This window comes from Rhea americana, unplaced genomic scaffold (assembly GCF_003343005.1).
Source record: "Rhea americana isolate MKP2758 unplaced genomic scaffold, rheAme1 scaffold_102, whole genome shotgun sequence".
NCBI classification, from domain to species: domain Eukaryota; kingdom Metazoa; phylum Chordata; class Aves; order Rheiformes; family Rheidae; genus Rhea; species Rhea americana.
The window spans coordinates 1,441,204-1,457,553 of NW_028185062.1; the positions used below are offsets into that span (position 1 = coordinate 1,441,204).

The 16,350-nt window shown below is 39.3% G+C and overlaps 1 protein-coding gene across 2 annotated transcripts in view; it reads left to right on the forward strand.

Moving 5' to 3' along the window:
• The first annotated feature begins 372 nt into the window (after positions 1-372).
• PHF21A (PHD finger protein 21A) overlaps positions 373-16,350 on the forward strand; it is a 138,618-nt gene continuing 122,640 nt past the window's right edge. The window contains exon 1 of one of the 2 annotated variants that reach the window (XM_085306368.1): positions 373-397. The gene's annotated coding sequence lies outside the window, so the exon portion shown is untranslated. The remainder of the gene's footprint in view (positions 398-16,350) is intronic. The other variant, XM_085306350.1, reaches the window with a different exon arrangement.

The window sequence follows — 16,350 nt, forward strand, 5'->3', positions numbered from 1 at the left end:
TTTCTTTTTTTTTCCCTGCTTTTCTTTTTTCCTTCCCATTTTATTATTCTGAGCTGCACTGTTGGTAGGTTTTCCTCCCGACCCATTGGCAGTCTGCTGGGTGCTTGCGAGATTGTACACCTAGGCTTTTAGGTGAATGTGTGCTGGATCAGTGTATGGAGCTCTTCATTCAACTTCTTCTCAAGTGTCAGAAAATGAGGCTGTGAACAGATGTGTTTCAATATGGAGTGATTTCTAAGTTCCTAATTTTTGGGGGTGGAGGAAAGAGTGCCATTGGAGAGTGGCTTTTGTTTTCGATTGGTGTACAAATGTCATCACATTTCAGTCACGTGCTATAATATTCTTTGTTCAGCTATCAAAGTATGATACCTGCTACACCTGTTCCCACTTCTTAATTGTAAGTAACGGTGATTGCTTGCAAGTCTTAAAATYGTGGATAGGAGCAGTTCCTCTCCTTTGCCCTGGATGTTTGTTTGGGCCCAAGCTCTGAGCTTGACAATGAACTTTTGTTCACTGGGGACACTGCATGTAAAGAGATCCCACTGGGGATAATAACTTGCATGTCGTGAGGAAGTTGTGTGTTGTGGTGTATGGGAGGTCTGAACATGGAAAAACGAGGAGGGGACGTGTGCTCAGTAATGCCAGGCTTACAATAAGAAGTAGCAGCCTCATTCGAGCTAGTGAAGTTTTCTTAGCTAGATAAGCTACCACTTGTTATCAGGTTAAAGGACAGATATTCCTGTATGGGTGTACAGGWCCTTCCCCCCACCCCACTGCCACATTGTAGACTTTGAAATAGCTGAAATGCTTTTTGTGGTGATGCTTGTTTACTCTTTTCTTGTACTGTGCTCATTTCTAACAGTGAAGACACCTGATTAGTTTCAGTTTTGTAAGTCCTTTTCCTTTGGCTTTCCTGTGCCTGCCYGGAGCTGGCTGGCGAGGCTAGATTTGTTACATAGCAGGGGGGATGCTTCACTTTGATGAAAAGAGGTTTATTTTGAGACTTAATTTGGGAAGAGAATAACAAGCTTCATAAAACCTTGAGTACTAGAAAGTTAAAATTCATACCTTCTACCCAGCTAAAACTTTTATATTAGGCATGTTAATGACTATTTGCAATATAACTTTATACTCCATATATATATAAGAAGTGATATTGAATTACTAATAGGAATAGGACAAGCAAACAAACCAAAAAATGTTTGCAACTACCCAGGTGAGTTAGAGAAGTTAATTACTGTGCTTCAGTAGAAAGATCACAGGGTTTGGGAATTTTATTTATATCATGTTTCATGATAGGTGAATTAAACTGCCTTTTTCTTTTTTTTTWAAGTAAGGAATTCCGAAGCTCAGTAAATGAGACTTCAAAACTGTATTTAAAAAATTAAGTGACATGCTTCTYGCTTGTTTTTAAACCTTTCAACCTTACTGTGGTTGAGAAATCAGATTATTATGTGGTAGTTATATTGTCTAGGAGTTTGAGAAACTGGCAGTAGATACATYAGGAATATTAAGCAACCTCTTTATCCATTGATTTCTTATTGTGTAGTAGCTTCTATAGAATATGACCTCAAGGTCTTAAGAGACTGGTTGCCCAGCAGAAGGTACGTTGCTTGTTCACCAAATACTTAACAGAAGCTGGATGTCAACTATGTCATACCTACAACTTTTAGCTCTGTTGACCTGAGCAGTGAAGAAGTTGAAGTGGGTCCCGTTACGGGTTTTGGTGTTTTTTTCAGTTAACTAACAAAGCTAACATGGTGTATAATTCAAGATGTCACATTCAGGATTTTTTTTTTTTTTGCYTTTGAAATAATTATTTTACTATTATTCATCGTAAGGTTTCAGTCTGAAGGCGTTTAAGCTTTGCTTTTTTTTATGTGCATCCTGAACTGGATTTATGGGAAGGCTGGGAGGAGGAGCATGGGGGGAGGGAGGTATTAGTTTTCTTCCTTTTGAGAATGAAAATAGAAAACTTTCCTTCCAAGAACTTAAAGCAGAAGTAAGAAACTGAATTTTTTTACAGTTGAGAGAAAAGTATGGTTTGTTTGGCTTGTGTTTTCCAGCTTTAAATGCAAGTTCTCTGCCTTCAGTTTAGTTTTTGTGAAGCTTGCTCTTCACCTTAGGCACGCAACTTCAGCTGGGTTTCAAATATTGGGCCTAAAAAGTTCTTGCTCCGAATCTACTTTTGCTTTGAGTGCAGAGTATTTTTTTTTTATTTTTTGTTTTATTTTTTGTGTGTGTGTATTAAACTTCACTGTTGAAATTATAATTTTTAAAAGTTACTCTTGGACTGAATTTATACAAAGGAGACTAGTTTCATGTGTATTTTTTCAGGAAAATGAAATGTCTTTCAGTGGTGCCTTAGAAAGTTGTGAAATTGAGTGCTTTTTGAAAGCTTTAATAGTGAGTCCTGCTGTCCCTTTAGATTGTTGGTGCAGTTTGTAGTGGTTATTATAGCATATGGACGTACTGTAGCTGTTCAGTTCCCTGATACTTATTCTCTGAGCCATGGAGAACTTCATTCAGTGGAGTGAATTGTTGCTGTTGGCATTTGTTTACAGCTGAGATTTCTGCTTCATTTTCATAGCAGTTTGTGAGAACGGTGATGAGCTACCTCTTCCTTTCGTGTGTTATGGGCATTTTGTGCACATTACCAGAAACTCCAAATAAATTTCATGTTTGAAATGTACGTGGGTGACTTAACCTCTTCAGTACTGTTGTTCTGTTGTTTTTGTTCCTTTATTTAAAATCTTTTGGAAAGAACTTGAGTGTGACAGGGCTCTGCTCTTTGGAGGGGCATTGCGTGGTGGTGTGCGCTGTTAAGCGGACTAGCCCGTAGGAGAGGCTCCTTGTGTAGAAGGGGCAGTGCTAAAAATCTATTATTAGGTTTCTAATAGTATTTCTCTACTGTCCCTCTCAGCCTTTATGCTCACAACTGCGCGGTCACATGCGTAGCCGTGTACTGGAAGTGTAAGACTCCACAAAAGGCCTGGCTCCTGCCTGTTCGTGAATTGCCCTTGTTCAATTACTGTGCCAGAAAGCAGCTCGCGTCCTGCTTCTGGTGTATTTTAACTGCACAAAGGATTATTATTTAGGAACAAACTGTATGCTGGAAAGGTGGGAGGGTGTGCAGAAAAGCTTTGAGATGTGCACTGAATGCAAGGGGCAAGATACTTACTTATGTCCATACTCTGTAAATAGAGGGTGAACTGAAGGATAGTTTTTATAGGTATCCTACATTAATATTTCATGATCAGTACAACACAAAGCCAGTTACTTGGCTTGTGCTGGTAGTGGATTATGCATTATGCAGGCAAAACAGAAGTTTATTTACATTTGGGGGGTACTTTGCATTTTCTTATTTTCAATTTCTTTATTACAAATATTCAGATTTTTTTAATGTTACTATATTTTGTGAGCTTTAAATAATTTATCACTCCTTCACCTTATCAGGTTCCTCACTGTGCAGAAATTGATGAAGTCTGATTTAAGTTGTTTGGYTCTGCTTTTGTGAGGTTTTGACATAACAAAAGCAAGGCGGCAAGTGTAGATATAAAATGGCTATAACACATACAGAAGTGGAAATGTTTTTAAAAAAAATTACCTAGCATTGAGAAAAGGTCATCAATTCAAGTGGCAATTAAATTTTAAAAGTAGAATCACATGCCTTTAAAATATTTTTTAAAGCTGTAGAAAGTTCTGAAAGCTCCCTTCCTTCTGTCTCAAATTATTGCTGTGCCTGTTCCCCTAACAAAGCTTCAACTTTGTCACTGATTTTTTTTTTCTTTTTTGCTTTAATACTTTGATCATTGTAGGCTTTTGAAGAGAGAATATRCTGCTGGTAAATCTAAAAAATAAATTCTGCAGAGAAGCCTGTTCTGTTTACATCATTTTAATGATGCAAACGTTACATTTAATGATATTTTTTTAAAAAAGTTCATCAGTAGGAATCATCAAGTGCCCATGCCTAAAAAGCTTTATGCATAGGTGGTTTGACCTTCACTGCAAACAGTCACCCTTTGATTAGAGCTCCTATGCCCAAACACTTCTTTTCTTAAAAAAAAAAAAAAAAAAAAAAAAAAAAAAAAAAGAAAAAAGAAAAGGGGGGGCACATCCAAATACTGCACCTCCTTAAAACCTAGCCTARCACTTTTGTTATTGGTGGAAATACRTTTATATGTTGTACATAAGGAGCACAACTCTGCTTATGTAGTTCTGTGGTAGGCCACGTTCACACTGGCTTATGTGCTATTTTAATGTATGAATTCTTAAAACGCGTGTTTTCCAGATTCTGCCTTTCCACTTGACAGTCCTGTGCTTGTAGGACGAAAGGGTATGATACCAAGTTCACTCGCTACAGGATCTGTATTGTTTGCTCCTCAAATGAGGGTCTTTATCGTTGTGTATATRATTAGAAATAGGTTTTGAAACTGCAGATGGTGCGTTCTTGAATGGGGATGCAGATACATGAATGGTTAAAATATTGGGGGTAGRCAGCGCCTGTGCCTGCGAGATGGTTTTTGCTTGGACTCTGTCCTTAGGCCTGTGAAAAGAGAACTCTAGCAGCAGAGCTTGAGCTSGGCTCCGTCTCGCCGCTCCTGCCTGCGGAGTACAAGCCGTCAGGACTCGAACGGGAGAAGGAGCATCGATTCCTTCCCTTGTTCCCTCCGACCCTGCGGATCCGAGCACCGTTAACTGTGTGGATCCCGAAGGCAGCGTAGTTCAAACAGTTAATTGAAGGGATCAAGTAGTATTTTACCGAAGCTTTAAATTGTTTTAACAAAACTTCTGAGTAATCACAATAATTATTTTCTGATAAGCTGGCTGATAGTAACTATGGCAACAGCTGTCTTTTGGCCTATGGACAGTATTGCTCTATTGACAAAACCTTTAGATGCTTGTGAGGCCCTCTGCCTGTATAGGGAAATGCATCGGGATGTCTTTCAGGTGACTTAARGATCCCTGTTTGTGTTTCTGTTGCGACAGGATGCTGCCTTTTGCTTGGTTCGGAGTCTTGGACCTTTTTCTTTCGCATGTTTGCGCGGGCGCTGCCTGCTAGCCTGGAAATGCTGCGAAGACGCTGTTGTTCTACTAAGAATAGTAAAACACAAGTACTTAGATGGAATTATATATACGTATCTTTTTTTAAAAAAAAACAGAGCTCGGGGGAGGGGGGATGGAGAGGGAGGGCAGACTTGTTCATTTTGATCACTGGTTGTTTCCTTCCGCGATTAAAGCCTTCTTGCAACAGACTGGTAGGGGGAGCTGCCCTTCCCTTTACTGGAGTACAGTGTATTCCTCTCTGAGGCCTACCCTAGATACAGCTCCTGAATTCTCAGTAAGCTCTGCTCCTTTTTGGGAAGGGAGGGCTGGCTCCTGCTGCAGTATGTTTTGGAAATGGAGAAAGAGAGTAATTTGTTTCCAAATTACTAAATTCTGCACAGGGAGAATATGCCTCTCAGCAAACATACTTTTCTTACAGAAAGAGCGCTCTTTGAAAACAGGCTTTAATATTAAGAAATATAACAGTTCTAGAGGAGGGAAAAAAATCTCCCTTGTATTCATATGAAGATATTAGAAAGCCCTAACCCACGCTGCATATTTGAAAGCAGCTAAACTGCTGTTTATTCTTTGGGAATTCTTGGTTAGCTGATACTTATTTTTTACTGAAATCTTTGTACTTCTAATAGTCTTTCGACATATGAGAAACAGACATTAATCTAGGTTAGCTGATTGCCATTAGGAGGTATCTGCAYGGGTGGAGTGTGCGTTGCTGTGTGCTGGCCCATGGAAGTGTGCAATATGGCCTACATCTGGTCTCGTCTCTGGTGAGACTGTGGCTCACGGAAACTACAGGCCCCAGTGTGCAGTGCTCTGTTTGTGTCTGACTAGCTTGCCTGGAAAAAGATAAACTAATGCATCCTGGGACCTGTAGTTTTCCTGAGCAGAACTTTGAGATTCAGGATGGCAGGTGAAGGATGCTTTTATRTTCCAGAAACTAAGTAGCCAATGCCCTATATAATTCTTCGCTGGAGAGCTTAAACATGTGCCAGTAATACTACTACACAGCATGTATTTTTATGAACAAGTTGATGGTGGTTTCTAATCAAGTAGTATGTTTAGGGAAGTCTGGTRAAAGAAGGCTTCCAACTGCACATACTCTTCCGCGCAAAGAGTATATATATTTTATACAAAGAATATATAATACTGCGCTTGATCTGTGATTGAAAGTATCCTATCTGATATTTTTGAAATTTCACATCTTTCAGGGTAACATTATATGCCAGGTTCTCTGTTTAGATTGCAGTTGCAGTGGAATTCTGCCGTAGCAGAAGCTGATTTGGAAAGCCTCTGCTTGCCGAAATCTGGCTTCGGTGCGCTGTTCCTTGAGGTCGAGCAGTGACGTGACTAACGTCTGCAGCGGAGCCGGGAAGTGCATTTCTGTTACTGCTTCAGGGGTTAGTGACATCATCAGTTGTTTCCAAGGAAACACGGAATCCGGAACGCAGGTATCGGCAGGTGAGCCGAGAAGCGGATCGCACCTGGATGGTTTTTCTGGTGCGGTTGAGCCTTGAGCCCTCACCGTTGAGCTTAAACTCATACAGAACTCRTCGAAAACACGGGACGTGCTGCCAGAGTAAGGATAGCAGTACAGCAGCTTTTAAAATGCTATCTTGTATATCTGTAAGAGTTAAATTAGTATCTTTTGTGAAAATATGTATAATGTTTGGTAGGATTTGCTAAAGTAAGCATTAATTTGATTCCACCTGTTAGACCAGAAGCAAGTTTGATATTTGTTGTGGTCTTTTATGCCAAGTTTCAGATGCTACAGTTGTCTTAAAGTTAAGTGTTTGCTTACTTAAAAGTTAATCTTGATCTCAGGGAATTTATTTGTTTTTAGGTTTGTATGAAATAATAATMCAAAGGCCAGATGATATGAAATAAACCTTTTCAGTGTTTTGGAGAAACTAATTAGAGCTCCAGTCCTGCAAAAAAAAGCATATATTTTTCTTTAAACGCTGCAGAAATCACAGAGAATATCTGAATGCTAAAAAACAGAACTTAACTAAGTATTTGAATCAGGACTCCTACATTTCTAGTGTTGGAAAGTAGCTTCTGTGCATCCAGTGTAATTAGCTTATACCTAGGTCTGTGTGGCAAAATTATTCTCTCAGAAACTGACAGGAAATTTCACTCGGTCAAAATTCACAGTGCACGTTTGCCTCCCAATTGTGCAAAAAAACAACAAAAAGTTGCTCTCTCCTTCACCTGTCAGGTTATAAATATGACAAATACTTAGGTGGTAATAGCTTCTTTGAGGCAAGGAGTTTATTTTGTCAGCTCTGATGCATCGTATACACTGTGCATTGCTGACACTTTTGTTAAAGCTGGTACAAAAGAGTAAATTCAGTAGAAAGATTCATCTGAATCCTTATATATACTGTAACTTTTAATCAAGTTTGTAAATAGTAATGGTGCTTTTCTTTGAGTTTTCCCTACCCTTATTGAAGCACATATAGAGCAAATTGCTGACAGGACACATGGTTAGCTGAAATAGTTACTAAATGAATGTGATTAGAAAGACGGTCAGTGTTGCCTTGCAAGGGTGAAATTCCTTTCGTTAACTGATTGGGCCTACACAACAGATGGGAAAGAAACCAAGATAAATCTATATGTACTAGAATATCTTACGGTGCATTGCCGAAGATGATGATGTATCTTGTCCTTCAAGGACATTTCACCCTAGATAGAGAGGCAGTGACAGTAGCCCCTCTTAACAGTGCTGTATCAGGGCATCCTAGATAAGGAATGAGGATAAGGATGTACAAAAGGATTTGATGCATAGTTGTAAAGAACACTTATAAATACCTCTTACCCTGTAAGAGTAAACATGTGTGTGCGCGTGCGCAAATTTAGCAGGAAATTCCAGCCTGGATGAAGTCAATGGGAAGTTGTCAAACTCCTGTGGTGGCTTCCAGACTTCTTGCATAATARAAGAAAGGTGATAAGTACTGTCTCTCTTTTTTTTTTCTTTTTTTTYCCCCTCATCATTTTTGCCATTATCCCACATACAGCTGAAGATTTAAAAGATAAATACAACTTCCATTGTGTTGTGATTAAATTTTATATTTTCCTATATCTTGTTTTCCATGCTGTGGACTTTGGTAGTCCAGTAGACAATAAAACTTGTCTGCTTTTTGGAGATCAAAAGTTACACTAGAAGGAACTTGCCATCGTACACTTGAAATAAACTTTCTTTTTTTGGGACTCATATGATTTTTTTTTTAAAACCTTTTTTTTACCTGCCATGTAATGATCAGAATCTGAACTGGGAGGAGGTTTTTCCCAGTGAATTGAGAAAAGACATCCTTGGAACAGCAAGGAGAGGAGTGTGTAAAGAAGATATAAAGAAAACAATACATGAGATCTGTTTGTGAAGAGAGATGTGCTTAAGCATCTTTTCTAGCACAGGAATAGGACCATTAAAAATGTTCTTGGCATATGTAACATGGAATTTGTTTAAAGAGTAACTTTGCAAAGAAATTACAGTACTGATGGACAGTACACTGATACCCCAAATGCATTGTGATTATAAACATATGATTACCCTTGCCAATCTTGATGTTGTTGTGGCATAGGCAGTGCTAGTTTAGTGCCCTGCACTATTCTTATTTGCACTGTCTTATTTTACTGTCTCCCACTGTTGTGGCAGTCCTTCCAGCTCTGTGGTGGCTGTCTCCATGCCCAAGCCCAGTGCTGGGGCAGGGCTGCTGTGTTTGYGGAGTCAGCAGGTCCCAAGAGAGCAGATGAAGGAGGTGGCGATGTTGATGGGAAGGAACCTGAAAATTAGAGGAGTGTCTCCCGACAGTATATTACTGCCTCCTCCCCTGGATGAAGTTCCTGGGTATAGGTCCCAGCTTCGTCGGGATATAAAATTGTGTGAGGGAGAGGGAAGTTTGACTGCCACCAGACTCCTTCAAAGCCTCCTTCAAACTTTTGTCCAGAAAGCTTAACCATACCATGTTCCAAAGTACCCTTTTACTCTCCATCAGCATTGCAAAAGATTAAAATACTAGCTTTCAGTTGGTTAAAGCAGCCAGTAAAAATGGGGAAATCTACATTTTAATGTTCCTATTCTAAGTAAATAACTATTCAGTTAAAAATCCATGGCAATCAGTGTGTGTAATTGTAAAGCCATATTTTGGACACTTTGTTCTTCTTGAAGCAGAGATCTACTTATATTGTACAGCAGTCTTGCACTCTGCTTTTCTTCCATTAAACACTAATTGTATACTTATACAATTCCTTGTTAGATTGGCACAGTGATTCAGGCTATGTTTATATGATATAGCATGTAAATCTTTTTACTTATATTGAATAATCATGGTTTTGAGAAGAAAGGAACTTTTATTAAGTGTACAATTACTTGAATTCTTCCTTTTGGATTAGTGACTACCATCAGCACTCCCACACTGAGTGTGACTACCCTAGCTACAAATACCATTCTCCAGATGCTACAGTTCCCGTTTGTGTGCTGCTGAGGGGAGAGGAGGGAGATGGGGAGAAAAAAGCCCTTTAAGGGGTGGAGAGGGAGAATCTAATAAAAGGGAAAGGGAAGGCAGAATTTTAGGTTGCTACCTGTGTCTGTATATTGATGGAGAACGCTGAGAGTGCCAGCTAACTGGAATGTAGAGGAAGGAAGAAGAGAGCACATCAGTGTAATAATTTTAGAGTGCTTCCTGTTGACTTGTTAATACTGTATGGAATTTGGCCCAGGCAATCTGCTGTTGTGAATCAGCATAGTTTATTTGCTTGAGTATAGGTGTGCCTGTTCTTTAAAAATCCRCTTCATTTGAAAGATAGCAGGTCAGTCTGGTAAGTGTTGTTATTACCGTGTTTCAGATTAGAAACTGAGGCGGAGAGGAATTGATTTATTCTGCATTGCAGTAAGTTGATTGAAGACCTTAGGCTAGGAGTGGAAGCCTTCACTGCTTTGTGTTTAATCATGTAAACTTTCTGTTTCCTTCAAGTCCTTAATGCTCAACCCTAAAAATGACTTACTCATTAAGCATGGGTTGTGTACCAGTGAGCAGTGCTTGCCCTGAAGGAGCTGAGATTTTTGCAAATCAGATTATTAATCTGATGCATAATAAATAAAGTAGTTTGTTTTTGAAGTTTTGGATATATGTTTATTAGGTTATCTTCACTTGAAGGAAAAGTAGAGGTTCAAATATGAATGGGAGACCACTTGGTGCATAGTGAAGATAAGGACTAATAAATGTGAACTTGAAATCCAGTGAACTCTAGGTTATGAAGATAAGCATTTGTGCCAAGAAATGGTCCTGAGTTAAATTCCACAGAACTTGAAAGAACATAGAAGGAAGTTTGTTGTTGTTTTCTTTCTGATGCCCATGTTTTGTAGTATAATTAATACAAGAAATTASGTATTATCATGTTTATTACATAACGTTTCAGCAGATACCGTTATGTAGGTGCATATTCTTAGTGCATCCCAAGAGTCAGAGGTCAGGTTAGGACTTAAATTTACCAAATTAAAACATGACCAGAGCGGACTTTGTCTGTGATCGGTGTGGTGAGTGGGGTCACTGCTCCGGTGTCTTCAGTGCGCAATACCACTAGGTTTCTGTGTCATGTCTTCTGACTCTGGCTGCGTAGCTAGTTGCRTGGAATGGTTCAGTGCACGGCAAAAATGACACTGAGTAACTGGTTCCATCAGCGCCCAAATTYTAACTGCTTATTAAAGCTGTTCTGTGCCCAGTTTCTGTGAGCACRATCCTCTGATCCACCTAAGTCAGTACTGCTCAGTGACAGATGTCTTGCTCTGTTAGTTTGGAYGAACCCTTTCTCCATGTGGAAAAATGGCAGAATCAACAGTACCCAAATTTATGCATTTGTCCCAGTCAGCTGAGCCCAGTGTTGCTGCTGCTGCCTCTAAGGGCTGCTCAATACAGGTATGATATACCAGTGCAAATCTGGAAGGTCTATCTCCCTTTCTCTCTTTCTCGCCTTTTTTTTTTTTTTTTTTTTTTTTTTTTGAGAAGGCATTTCTGTGTTTAGCATGTTACAATAAACATCCAAAGTTGTAAATGTAAGAAAATTTTATGTTTTAAATCTATGTTTAGCATAAATAGTTCCCCTAAATGACCGACTGTAATGCTTGGGACTTCATGTGATTAATTCCATGATTGTCCATTGCATTAGGTTCTTGATCTTTGGGTGCATTGGGTCATGATCGTGTAAATGCGGGTCTCTTACTCTGGCATGTCTCCAGTTAAGACCCTCAAGTTCATACAAACAATACCGTTTGTGGTGTCGGCTGGTGTCTTACACTGTTTGTAGAGCTCAAACTTTGGCACGTGCCCCCTGTGTTAGAACTGTTCATATCTTCAGACTCTGATTCTGCATGAGCCTTTGGTTGACTTTAAGCAATGAACTGTTTTAGTACAGTCTCTTTACTGAAGTGTTATGTTGCAATACTTCAACTCTGAAATTTTGGAGACGCTTTCAAGGCCAAATATAAGGCAACTTCAGTGACTATTGTGTCTCATTCATTGCTGTATAGTGACATCTGTGAAGTAGAAGTCTTCATTTTTGCTGATCTCGTGAGYTATAAAGGTGAGGTGTAAAGAAATGTGCTGGAGTTTCTTTTTGCACTAACAGTTCAGTGATTGGCGTAGTTCTCCTTTTTATRTACAGTCAATCACTGTGGCATCACCAGTGTTTAATGAAATATTGTTTCTAAAATAATTGTCACTTGTGTTTCTTGGCATTAAAGGTCTTAGATCCAATGGGATTGCCTTGTCTGGTACTGCATCTTCGTTACTTTAATTCTGGAACAGATTCTCATACAGTAGAGAAGGCTTTGGATTCTTGTTTTCTGTGTTGCCAAAGGAGTCCGTTTTGTGTACCAGTGACATGGAAATGTGACATAAAACAGCATGAGAACAGTATCGCACTAGAAAGGTCAGCCTGCATCGCTGAGACCAGTCACTTGCAACTGCAGGCCAGTAGACATAAATCCAGAGAAGTTTGTACAACTGTTCTCTTCTTCCACCATCTCCACAGAGCCCAACATGTGAGTAAAGAACAAGATGCATCARAGTTGTCTATATTTTGGAATATGTCAAAATCATCTGGGTATTTTTGTGTACCAATTAAAGTAGTATCACATGATATGGGGGGGAACCCCCTTTGCTTTCAGGTGGAAACTGAAAGGATAAGCATTTGTTTTATCACAAACAAAAGATGTGAATGAGATTTGAGAGGTTTCTTGGTGCCACTTGGAGCTCTTATTTACCTTGTCTAATATTAGAATTTGGTCCCAGTGAGTGATTGGACACTTCAGAAGAAAACTTCTGAAGTTGTGCATCCAGAAGACAAATTACGAATCTGTGATGCTGTTTACTGGTGGGATGGAGAAGAGAGAAATTTTGTCCCATGGATGATCAGCAGAAGCTTTGAAGCATGGATAAATTTAGAACAAACACATGCTATGATTAAATCTCCTCTCAGTTCTTTCAAGGGGATACCAACAAATTCAACCTGAAACATTCAGCCTATGACAATGTTGGATGCGAAAACATTTACTAAATCTGAAGTTTCCCAACGACGAATAAGAGTGCCAATTTCTGTGAATTATTGGTTTGTAGCGTATTTTTTTTTTTTTGCCTGTGTAGCTCACACAAATGGTCTTTAGGATGATAAAGGCATTATGTTTCTGTTCTTTTTCAACAGGACAGATTCCAATGCTGCTATTCGCCTAAGTAACAACAACAAAACCCCAAAAGCCCAGAGTCGTTCCTCCTTCCTCCCTCCCCCCCCCAAAAAAGAAAAAAATGTATGTGATTCCTTGAGCAGGAAGCTTATTTAAATAACAGGATGATTCTATCCTCCTACCTGAAATGAAAGCAAAACGTAAACAGCATAAAATTTCATCTTGTCATCTTTTTGTGTGACTTCTGAGATTTCTCATCTGAACTGTATCACGGTCAGCTTTCTCACCAGTGTCATTGAGCAATAATTTTATTGAGGCAATGTCAGTGTCTTCATGATCAGGATCATGAAGCTGCAATTCTTTCGCTTTTTTTCTTTTAACCCTTAAGACTTGTGTGTTCCAGAGCTTATAACATTTTGGACATGTTCGTCTTACTGCCTACAGCAGTTCTGAACGGTGGTATGCACAGGACACTGGCTTTCTTTTCCGGACTCTGCATATTTGGACTCTAGAAAATTAAACTTCTTTGTCAGGATTCACAGATTGAGACCTGCTTGTTTATCCTGCATGGCTTTCAGCTTGGCTCTCTTCAAAAGCTTATCTGTCAGAAGAGGAGGAAGTTGACAGTGATGAGAAAACAGACATTCACCGGATTGTTTAGGCAGTACTTTCTAGCAGAATTTGCRGTATTTCTAGCAGGATTTTGTTCAGTGTTTGTCCTGGGTCTCAGCTAGAGGTTACACATTTTATGCAACAGGAGTATTTCTTCAGCTAGGCTCCCTTATTAAAAGGGAGAGCATCCARTACCGCTTCAGGGTCAGACAAGACCTGATGTCTTTGGCAAGTTCATTTTTCTTGGACAGGAGTCAGACATTCATCTACATGTTCCTTTGAATCCATTGGTTCAGGAGATCTTTCTTCTGGTCAGCTGGGAGGAAGCCAAGTTGTTGCCAATCTTAAATGGCTCTTGGCAGTTTTTCCAGCAAACATCCATGGCTTATGTTTAGTGCTGCTTTCCAACTTTCTGGGTCTTTCTAGGTTGAGAGAGACTAAGTGCCTGAATCTCCTTCGGTGGACGTCATGGTTATTGAGGGGCTTGCAAGAGTATCTGTATTTTTCAGTAGTTTGGRTTGTATTTAAAAATAAAAGTGGAATATTTGATCACATTTTTATTTTACTGATGCAATATGTTCTGCTTTAGAAGTTACAATTTATACTTCTAATATTATGTTTGAATTATAATCTAGTTTATTTACCAGAAGAACCCCCTGATTCTTTGGCTGCTCAGTGTGATTAAATGTAGGAATTAACATGCTGTGCTGGACCAAATGTCCATATMATCCAGTATCTTGCCTTTATCAGTGGCCTGCAGCAGCTGACTTAAGTGCACAAGAAATAGGTGAAGTGTATCAACTTCTGAATTAGTAACAGAGTAAATTGTGAGGGACAATTGTTTAGCTACTGCCTGATGAGGAAGGTACATTTGGGCTATTCACTGTGAATAGCAACTCTAAGCCTATTTATGGGTGAATTTGTTTATTGCCTTTTTGGACTCACTTGTGTCTTTAGCTTCCATAGATGTGAGTTCCACACAGTTAGTTAAACTGTGCATGGTGGGTCGGTGTCAGAAGAAGTTTCGTTTATTTCAGACGTACTCCCAGGTTGTCATCCTTCTCTGTTCCGTTTTCAGCTGCCTCCTTTTTGAGGTGAAGTGACCAGAATTAGCTGTAGCATCCATCTTAGGGGAATGTCTCGTGCATTGCTCTCTGTTCTGTTCCTAATAACTTCTAAGATCTTCTCTGACGTTCTGAAGCGCTGCTGGGAGTTGAACTGTTTGCTTGCCGTAATCTCAAGATCTCTTTCCTAAGTGATGATGACTAATTTAGACTCATCATTGTGTATGTGTAGTTAGGGTTATTTTTTCCTCYGAGTATGTTACTTTGCACTTGTCAACATGGGACAATAAAACGACAAATGAAAATCAATCATTTCGTATTATCAGATCCCTAGTACCTCTTTGAAGTCTGCTTTAATTTTAAACATCTGGAGTAATGGAAGGCATCATAATCTCTGTACTCTCCCCTTTCGCCAGATCACTTGCAAGTATGTTCAATGGCAAAGCCTCAGTCCGGATCCTTGGTCTGATAACCTCCCTGCTTTGTGAGCATTTGGTGCTTTCCTTTGTGTTCAGTCTTTTTAACGTCCCCTAAATAAGAAGGGGAAGGCCCTTTCCTGGATTTTGATCCGAAGTGGTGTGAGGCATATGAACCTGTTCACGTTCCCCTTCTTTTTGATGCAATATAGCGTATGAATTTTAGCCGTTTGAATTACGTGTTCCACTGCCCCTTTCTTTTGCTTTGAAGTTGAATGTCCAAGAGCTTCATATCATTAAGATTGCAATCTGCTGCATTCTCCAATAAACACTTGGAAGAGAGTGTTCCTCGGAGATGTGATTTTTGCAAGATAGTTTAAATAGCCAGTACTYGGTAAGCTGGAGTACTGTGAATTACATCACACCACTTCTGGTTGGTAGTGTCACCCCTGCTTCTATTTTCAGACCATTTCTCTTCCAGTTTGTGGAATTCACTGTTTTGTCTTTTTCACCAAACTTCTTGTGTTTTTGTTATAACCTGCTGTAAGTTTGTTTTCTGAATAAATACCAGGAATCTTTTGCATATCTCTTTTTGACATCTTTTTTAGAGTTGTTTTTTCTTTTCTTTTTTTTTAACTGATTTTTAAAACCAAAACGCCTCACTTTCTCAGCTCTGATCTCAATGAGGGGTGTTATGCTCAGTTTTAAAGCTGTTTGGTTGCCAGGTCAAGGGCAGGTGTTAACTGTCATAATCCCTGTTTATCTAGAACATCTCGGTTTGCTTTTCTGAGGAGTTTGTATTAACTGGTTGAATTTCTGCAGAARTGGGGATAGACAGTTTTCAGAGATTTATTATTAGCAGTAACACTTTGATTATTGTGATTTTTACATGAGAGTTTCACATGCTTTTTCACATGTGAATTTGTCTTTTTCCTTGCTTCAGTAGGTATTGATAGGGGATTAAATTATTAGATGGAGCGCGGTTTATGTGTTCTTTCTTGTCATATCCGAGGGGTTAGGGTGGGAGGCCGTGACAGACGCTTCTGTCTGAAGGCTTCTAGCCCGGAGGGCGAGAGGGCTAAGCCCTCAAGTAGGAGCGTGCAGATGTGACATGCAGACCCAATTTACCTGCTGTAGGAATTACACCCTATACTTCAGCTTTGCTCGGTACGTACAGAGTCTCACAGCACTGTACAAATTTCTAGATATCTAGGTGGTTTAGATCATTGTTAGGGGGAAATCCAACCCCCTTTCAACTTACTTGCTATTTGTGCATTTAGTAATTTGAATTATAATTTTACATTATTATATTCAGAAGCTCTTAGCAGCTTGTGGTCTTGTGTGGGTGCATAGTTGCAATGCTTGGCAAGTTGTGGAAAAAAAATTTTTTTTGGTAGGTTAGTATTAATCTTGTGGAATTTGAACAGTCTCTGGTGTACTGTGTAACTGCAGCAGAAATCTATTAACTGAGAAAGTTTAATTCATAAAAATTCCTGTTACCTTCGCTGCTCGTATGTGA